We start from the raw sequence: 9,294 nt of genomic DNA, 5'->3' as shown, positions 1-9,294 counted from the left end.
TCTATCATTGGAGTTGGAGGGGGCGTAGTAGAAACACTACTAGGATTTAGATATTTACTAACACTTTTTACCTAACATTTTTTAAAATATTAGCTATACTAATAAAATCATATTTTTAATAACATTTGTATAATAAATGTTACAAAATATATTTTTTTTGAAAGAAAGAAAAAAAAAGATCTAAATGTTACTAAATATGTAAACATGTGAAAATTATACTGAGACATCACTTTTTAATCTCTTTCACGTTCTTCACAACAGAGAAAACTACTTCCAAGTTCCATGGCATCTCCTTCCCCTGCACTTCACCTTCTTCCTCGATCTCAATCGCAATCTGAATCATTCTCTAGATTCGGATTCTCCTCTCAATTTTGGTAAGCATTTTCTCTCTTCTTTATTTTTTGTCTATGAACTCAGTTCTTCAATTTCTCATCTCTTACTGATTTCGATCCAGATCTGAATCATGCATATGTAATTTCTCGCCTCTGGTTCATCCTCTCGTCGCCTACACTGACGTTGCGCCGTCCTCTTCTCGCCTGCGCCATCGTCTTCTCCGCAGTCGTCTCCTTGCAGGTTCCATCGTTTGCTCATCCTAAGACTTGGTGAGTTCCAGTTATCTTGTTCAGTTATCTTCTTGCTCCTTCAATCCTCTTTAATCTTTACTTGATGATTAATCTGTAATTAATTTGATGTATAATTATTAGTTAATTTATATTTTTAATTGGTTATTTAGTAGTTAGGTTTTGAATTTAGGTTTTAATTAAGTTGTTTATTTGAATTTAGGTTTTGAATTTAGGTATAAATGAGTTTAGTTACACTGTCTTTTTAATTATTATTCATTCTGTTTTGCCAATTTCTTGCTTATATTATCTAGTTGTCCGATACCAACCGACCAGAAGCAACTATTTCTTGCAAGTGTAGCATAATAAAGGAGCAGAACAAGCTTAAGCTCTACAAGGTAAAAAGTTCTTTATTCTTTTGGAAGTGCATTTAAGGTGTTTGAAGAAATGCCTCATAGAATTTTATGTTACTATATATCTTATATCTTAGAGAAATTTGGACATAGTACAATTTAAGAGAGTATGATTTGAGAATATACAAAATAAAAATTTTCTTGAAGTCACCAAAAGTCTAATGCAATAATCTCTTTTGACAAAGTATTGAAAATATCAACTCAACTCCATTTTCATGTTAACAAAATATTTTTTTTATGAACAGTTTTGTAATTGTTATTAGTTGGTGAATGACTGGTGAGTAGTATGATAAGATCATGGAACTAACATAAATTCACTAATTTTCTTCCTCTAATTGTCATTTATTTTGTAATAATCTTTGAAATGAAATTTTTTTTTTCATTTTGCACTTGGTTATTCTTTATTTTGTTTGTTGAATGTAGTAACTCCACGTGTGGGGATCATCATGGGTTCTGATTCAAATCTTCCTGTTATGAAGAGTGCTGCTGAGTTCTTGGAGATGTTTGATGTTCCTCATGAGGTCAAATTAATTAATTTCCTTTTTTTTTACTTGGGTGCTGTATGAAGATATTTTTCTTTACCTATGTCTGCATCAAATTTCAGGTAAGAATAGTGTCAGCTCATCGAACTCCGGAACTGATGTTTTCTTATGCCTCCTCTGCTCATAACGAGGCATACAAGTTATTATTGCTGGCGCTGGTGGCGCAGCTCACTTGCCCGGTAAGCTATTTCAATTGAAATTTATATAAATTTCTTATATAGATAAATTGTCTTTTGGCATTAATTAAGCTTTTTGTATCTCAGGTATGGTTGCTGCTCTTACTCCCCTGCCTGTCATAGGTGTTCCTGTGCGTGCTTCAATCCTAGATGGAATAGATTCACTCTTGTCAATTGTCCAGGTATATCTTTGTTAAATTATATCTTACCAACATTTCTATGCTCTTCGTTATTTCTTTTTTATGCTTTCTAGTATTGCCTCTTGAAGATACAATAATAATATGTTATGTCATATTGCTTTGTTTTTAAAGCTTTTGATGAATATTTGTTAATGCTAGTGAATGAAGATGCATGTTTGTTTTAGAAAATAACCTTGTAATCCTTTTTAGAAGCAATTTTTGAAGAGCATGAAGATTTTTAAAGGGTGCAGTTCTTAGCGAGTTAAACAACTACTAGAAGCAGAACTGGTTGCTGAAAACCAGTGTAACTATGTAATTGAAGGCGGCTTTCATTTGCCACTTATTACCTGCTGAAATCGCCTTGTTAATACAATGTTTTTGTGTTTCCATTTCACCCCTTCGTCACATTCTGCCAGTTAGAAACAAATCCACTTGTCACATAATTCACATACTTTGTTTTGAGCAAGTAATCAAATGCAAGAAATGAATCTGGAAAGCAGAATCTTTGCATAATGTACTCTAGCTGACTAATTGCTCTTCTTGGCCGTGCAGATGCCGAGAGGTGTCCCTGTCGCCAAGATCATATGGTTAAATTGGGTCAAGATCATATTATTTTTTCCCAAATTTTTGTAATTGTTATTTATTTTTTATTTGAAGAGTCAGTTAAGGTTTGATGAGTTTTGAATTGGATGAACAAAGTAAAGGAGCAGAGGATTGGATGAATTACCCTGATTAACATTGACTAACTTGCAGGTCACAATTATATTGGATCTGAACACTTGCTTCTTGGTCTCCTTCGTGAGGGTGAAGGTGTAGCAGCACGTGTTCTTGAAAACCTGGGTGCTGATCCAGCTAATATTCTTACTCAGGCTAGTATTATGACTTTGTTTACTTCCTTTCTGTATATTTCTGATATATATGCATATTTTTATCTTAACTTCTTTTTCTTAATCTTATAATCTCTATGGGTTGGATGCATGTTATCCGCATGGTTGGTGAGAGTGCTGACAGTGTTGGTGCTACTGGAGGCTCAGGTACTAGCAGCAATAAGATGCCAACTTTGGAGGAGTATGGCACAAATTTGACTAAGTTAGCAGAGGAGGTAATTGGCTTTTCCTAGTCTTCTTCAATGAGGATTGTAGATTAGGTATCATTCTGTATTTATTTATCTTCTTCCTTCCAACCTCAGGGAAAATTGGATCCTGTTGTCGGAAAGTAGCAACAAATTGAACGTGTCACTCAAATTTTAGGTCGTCGTACCAGAAACAACCCTTGCCTTATTGGAGAACCTGGTGTTGGGAAGACAACTATTGCTGAAGGTCTTGCCCAATGTATTGCAAATGGGGATGTTCCTGAAACCATAGAGGGAAAGAAGGTAAGCAGGATTATTCTCTCTGTAGAATGTAAATGGTAATCCGTTTTATAATTGATCATATGTTATACTCTCACTTGTGCTAGTTACCCATATATGCCTTTTCATTTCTACCCTATTTAGCAGCCCTCTGTTCTGCATGATTTAGGTTATAACCCTTGATATGGGACTGCTTGTAGCTGGAACTAAATATCGTGGAGAATTTGAAGAGAGGCTGAAGAAACTAATGGAGGAAATCAAACAAAGTGATGAGATAATACTATTTAAAAATATTACTAAAGATTTTTTTTAACAATTTTAAATGTTACAAAAAATATCTACGGTAACATTTTTTTAAGTATTACAAAAAATATCTATTGTAATATTTTTTAAGTGTTACAAAAAATATCTATCGTAACATTTTTTTAAGTATTACAAAAACTATCTATTGTAACATTTCTCTAAGTGTTACCAAGAAATATCTATTGTAACATTTTTCAAAATATTATTATAGAATATTTTTTGTAACATTTTTAGTAAATGTTATTAAATCTTTAGAAAAATGTTAGTAAAACTCTTTAGTAACATAGGGTATATTTAACACTTGTTAAAATGTTACTAATATACATAGGTAACATTTTAATATAATTTAGTAACATTTTTTAAATGTTAGTAAAAGTCAATTATATAGTAGTGAAAGAGCCATGTAGTTGGGGTTTAGGACCATGATGAACTGCTGGTCCGGTGGACCCGCTTGTGACGTCACAGGAGTCGACGGGGTAGTCGGGGTAGAGGGCGATAACTGATAAATTCCTGGGATACCGGTGGAATCCCTCCCTCTACTACGACTACAAAATCGATTTGTGACATTTCTGCTACCTGTCGTCATGTCTGCAAAGAAAACACTAATTAACACTAATCAGCATATATACAACACAAGTCCTTCAATAGTTCCAATTTTTTCAAATATTGAGATTTTATTCAATTATTAAAAAAACTAAAAAAAAGCATATAATAATAAATAAATAAATAAAGCACCCCTTAAATATGTTAAAAATGGCAATTTTATTAATTACGGATAATTGAGTATATGATATTTCTTTTAGTATACTAGATCTTTTTTGTCATATGTTAATATATTACATGATGTTAATCACACACACAAGTCATTCATGTAATCACTACACAAGAACGGAAAAATAGGAAGGTTTTGAGGCTTTATAGCATGATTTTAAACTGCTGCAAAACGTTTAGTAGCGGTTCTATAATCAATTCAATCTTGTATGCCACAAAATAGGTAATTTATAGCTGTTACACTGCGTTGACACAAAATTGACACTAAATAAAGCAAATTTGGTGGCACCTGTTTTTTTGGCTTATAGCAATTGCCGCTAAACTCATTTTAGCGACGGTTAATGAAAACTGTCATTATTTGTCAGATTTTTTGTAGTGAATTAATGAACTAGCATAAAGTGCCTTTAATAAAGAATTAATAATAACTATAACTAATTGACTCTTGACATAAGTAGCATGTGATTACTTTGAAGATAAACTTTATCTCATTCTTTTCGTATCTATATTTGAATTTTTCTATCGTAATATTAAAAAATAAAATAAAATCCTGAGGTGATCAATACATAGTTTATTAAGGTAAACATGATGAACGAGTAGTAGTGAATATTTAAACTCTTTTTATTGATTTTGATCAATAACTTTCACTTTAGATAAAAATGCAGTGGATTTTGCATGACTAGAATGACGAAGAATGTTTGAACATATTAAAGAATTGCAAGGAGCAATCATGAGCAAAGGAAAAACAGGGAAGGTATTATCATAGCCATGATAATAATGGAAGATGAGAAAAAAAAGGTGATGATGATGAATCTCCCGATGAAGCCCACATGCTAGACTTAAGAGATCTTGAATCTCATATCTTAAGGCAACACGAGGAGGATGAAAAGAAGTTTGAGGAGTTAAGAGCAAAAATGGCTATCATGGTAGAAGCCATTGGCAACATAGTCTCATCCCGCCTAAGCCTATGCGATCAAGGCACTTCCATCGTTTAATGTGGAGAAGCAACCAAGGAGCTTAGTGAGGGAGTGAACTTGAAGCTCCAAGGTGAAGAAGAGGAGTTAAAGAAAGAAATGCAACAAGAGGAGGAGGTAGAGATTATTGAACAAGAGGAAGTAGTGGTTGGAGCCTTAGGATATGTTGAGTACATAGAGGAAGCACAAATTGAAGAGCCTTCTTCCATGGAGTTCGAAGTTGATGTTGAGGAGGAGAGTGCACAACCTCCAAGGCACAATGTGATTGAAGAATTGGAAGAAGTGTCCCAAGTAATAGGCCCTCCTATTTATGATGATTCCATACCAACATATGATCCTTTTGAGCTTGAAGAATCCTTCCCCAATATGCTTGGAATTGATGATGAGGTAGATTTCACTAAACCTCCTATTTATGATTTGAGTGATGGGAAAGAGGTAGAAGAACTTGGTGAAGAAGAATGTGAACTTGAGGAAGCTTGGCAAGAGGTAGAACTTGAGGAACCTTGCCAAGTGGTGAATGCATCTAGAAGAGGATGGACGGGAGTGGAGCGTGCTTTGTCAAGACCGTTGGGAACTCCTCCACCTAGGTTGTCATCTAATCCTTCATTCGAGTGGATAAAACTTCTAACTCTTAGCTTTATTATCCCACTTGAATTTGGTTTGCTTGAGACGGATGGCCAACTTAGGGCGCTTTGTGGAATCAAGCGTAAGAGAAGAATGTTTAGTGGTTGGCGTTGTAAATCTAGGCTCATTATGGTTGAAGCCTCAAGGAGCATGGATTGGTGTGGTGCTCAATTAAATGGGTCTAGGAGGGTAGTTTAGTGCCTTCATGAAAATTTATCTCTCTTGCCACCCGGACGGAATCAAAGTGATCAAATTGAAGACGGGTGTGAAAACAAAGTGTGGGATCCCAGATCACACAAGGAAAATCAACTTTGGGAGCCCATGGGTTGTGAAGAACTCCATCAAAGCTTGGAGTTATTAACTTTGAATGATGAAGCACAATGGAAGTCCAAGCATTGGTGATTGTTCAAGGATGAATTCAAGCACAAGCCACCTTGATGAGGAGCTCCCAATAAGTCCAACTTAAGGACAATAAACAAAAGTGCTAGGTGGGAGACACCCCACCATGGTAAACTCTTTTCATTTTCTCTTTTGTAAATATTGGTAAAATAGGTTTAATTCCTTGTTTTGATTGCTTAGTTGAGTTTATTTGGGAGTCTAGTAGGTTAAATAAGGTTTTATGATATTTTGGTAGCTGTTTGGAGGTTTAGAATGCTTGGTTTGGTGCAAAAACATAGAAAAATTTTGAAAAACAGAGCACCATCCACGCGCATGCGTCATGTACGCGTACGCGTGGATTGAATTTTCCACTTCCCATACATTTACCCGAGAGTTGTGCCTGAAGTGTGCCAACTTTGTGCCCCAAGGCACGCGTACGCATACCTTGCGCGTACGCGTCGACTCTCTGCTTTGCCATGCACGCGTACGTATCAGCCGCGCGTACGCGTCGCTTCCATTTCATCAATCCATGCTTACGCGTACATGACGTGCACGCATGGAATGCCATGTTTCAACCATCTTCTTTTCTTCTCTTCTTTCCATTTCTTTCCTTCTTCTCTTTTCTCTTCTTTTCTTCCACCCTTCAAACATCATCCAACACTACCAAACACCATGTAACACCATTTCTTTTAGTTAGTTAGTTAGTTAGTTTAATTTTTGTTTTCCATTATAAGTGTTGGATTACTGATCTTGTTTACTGTTTACTGCTACTTATTACTAATAGGATGTTAGTTTAACATCATTGTTGTTATTGTCATTGTTGGATTCCTTTGTTGAGGTTGCAATTTATTACTTGGTTTTGAATTTTAATGTTTAACACTTGTGAACACCAAGTACATGTTACATTGCCTTCATGCATCTTAACTCATTGAGTTGCATATTTTGGCCACCATGCATTCATCATCCATTGTTAGGCAATTGTACATTATCAATGCATTTTTTTTAGGATGCTTGTTTATGATTGACCCTTTGATCATCACCTATTTCATGCATTGAGATTGTGGAATTGTGAAATTAGATCGAAAACTTACCTAGTGACATATTTTTTAGGCTTTCAAGCTTTGTGGACCATGCTCGCTATGTGGTTGATTTTCACTTCTATATTCTCTTCTCTAAGTTCCATAGAATCCATGTGTTTCACCTCTATGTCACTTAGGTGTTGCAACAACTTCAATATGTGTCATTGATTGTTGTGTGAGTTTCATATACCATTTTGTTCACTAAGTCTACCTACACATCAATCAATGTCCATGCATTATCCAATTTCACAATTGCTTGATTAATTGCATGAATGCTTCCATGCCTCTTCACTACTTGTGTGGTTGACTTAATCTACAAGTCTTTTGAAGTATTTCAAGCACACTAGAATGAGTGAAATGTGTGTCTTCTTTTGTATAATTGTGACATGATTTCTAAATACTAGAGTGTGAGTTCTAAACCGCATGCAAGTTAGGACCCACACACTTATTTTTTATTAATGTCACACTAATTTACTCACTCAATTATAGTGATTTACCTCATTCCAACAACCCATGCTTCCTTGCTTGTGCATTTACTTGTCTTATTATCTCCTGTTTTCTATGTTCAGGATGAGTCATCATAAGCAAAAACGGAAGCGAGAGAAGAACACGCAACAACCGGTTGACCTACCAGCTGAAGGTGGCATCTCGGAAAGTCGCCGTACCCCCTTGCTCATCTTTGAGTGCACCGAGGACGGTGCAAACTTTTAAGTATGGGGAGGTCGTCCGACCGCTCGACATTTTTGGGTGACAAGTTTCTAATCCCAACACTTTTGCATTTTATTTTTAGATCTTTTAGGATTTTTGGTTGCATTGCATATGTAAATATTAAGCTTAGTCAAAATCATGATATTTTCCAAGGATTTTATCTATAGGGCACCCAATTGATTGAAAAAAAATTTTTAGAACTTGCTTGAATTATACAATTGTGGATCATGTTTTTGATCTAAGAACACAAGCATGTGAGATTTGAGTCTAATTGTGTGGCTACATCATATAGCCACTTATTTTCATTCTTGTGTGCATTATTCTCTTCCTATGAGTGTAATCTTTGATTTGTTTGATTATTTATGTCCATTATTTTGTGTATACATACATTTATATGATTGAGGCCATTGTTCAAATAGCTCACTTAACTAAATAGCCAACTTTTTATCTTCCATTGTTAACCAATCTTGAGCCTATGGTTAACCCATTTGTTCATAATTATAGCACATTACAAGCTTAAGTAAAAAATAATAAATGTCCCTTGTTTGGATCTTTGATTAGCTTAGGCTAGTGAGAGTGTTCATTATTTGATTTTTGGGAAGTTGGGAACATTGGGTAGAGATAAAAGTGTGTTTGTGTTTTTTATTGAAAAATTTTAGGAATTGGGTACATACTCATGTATTAATCATGTGTAAACCATATGCATTGATGTTCTTGTATATATTTTAGCTTGATGAAAAAAAAGAAAAAAAAAACTAGAAAAGGAATTGCAATAAAAAGGGGACAAAAATGCCCCAAAGTTCAAAGTTCAATAAATTCAATGCATGTGTGGTAATCTAAAAGGAAATGCATGAGTGTGTGAAAAAGTGAAAAATGGGTAGTTAGGTTTGTTTAGAATTGTTTAGGTTGTCATAGGTTAGGTGGGAAGTTTAAGTTAATCAAAGATTCGAATTTCAAGCTCACTTGGTCATATGCATCCTACCTTGACCCTAGCCCCATTACAACCTATGGGAAAGCCCTCATGATATTTGTATGCATGCATAAAGTAATTGTTGATTGTTAGATGAAAAACAAACCTTGCAAAGCACGATTAGGGGAGAATTGAGTGAATTAGCCCCATACACTTGAGTGCATAGAGCGGATACACGTCTGGTGAGGGTTCGATCGCTCAATTACATGTTTCTACCCATGATCATCTTTTCTTGCAAGTTTGTGAACTCTTTCAATGATTCAATCCAA

At 35.0% G+C, this 9,294-nt stretch overlaps 1 long non-coding RNA gene and 1 pseudogene across 1 annotated transcript; both read left to right on the top strand.

Annotated features, from left to right (window-relative positions):
• On the top strand, window positions 1,402-2,686 carry LOC107606894 (annotated as a pseudogene).
• On the top strand, window positions 2,852-3,461 carry LOC110264909. The gene is made up of 3 exons (XR_002351242.1): window positions 2,852-2,972; window positions 3,060-3,245; window positions 3,391-3,461. It is a non-coding gene; the product is annotated as an uncharacterized LOC110264909 (long non-coding RNA).

The sequence above is a fragment of the Arachis ipaensis genome, chromosome B07 (assembly GCF_000816755.2).
Source record: "Arachis ipaensis cultivar K30076 chromosome B07, Araip1.1, whole genome shotgun sequence".
Lineage (NCBI taxonomy): Eukaryota > Viridiplantae > Streptophyta > Magnoliopsida > Fabales > Fabaceae > Arachis > Arachis ipaensis.
Note: the sequence above shows the minus strand (reverse complement) of the source record. Positions and strands in the feature narration are given on the sequence as shown.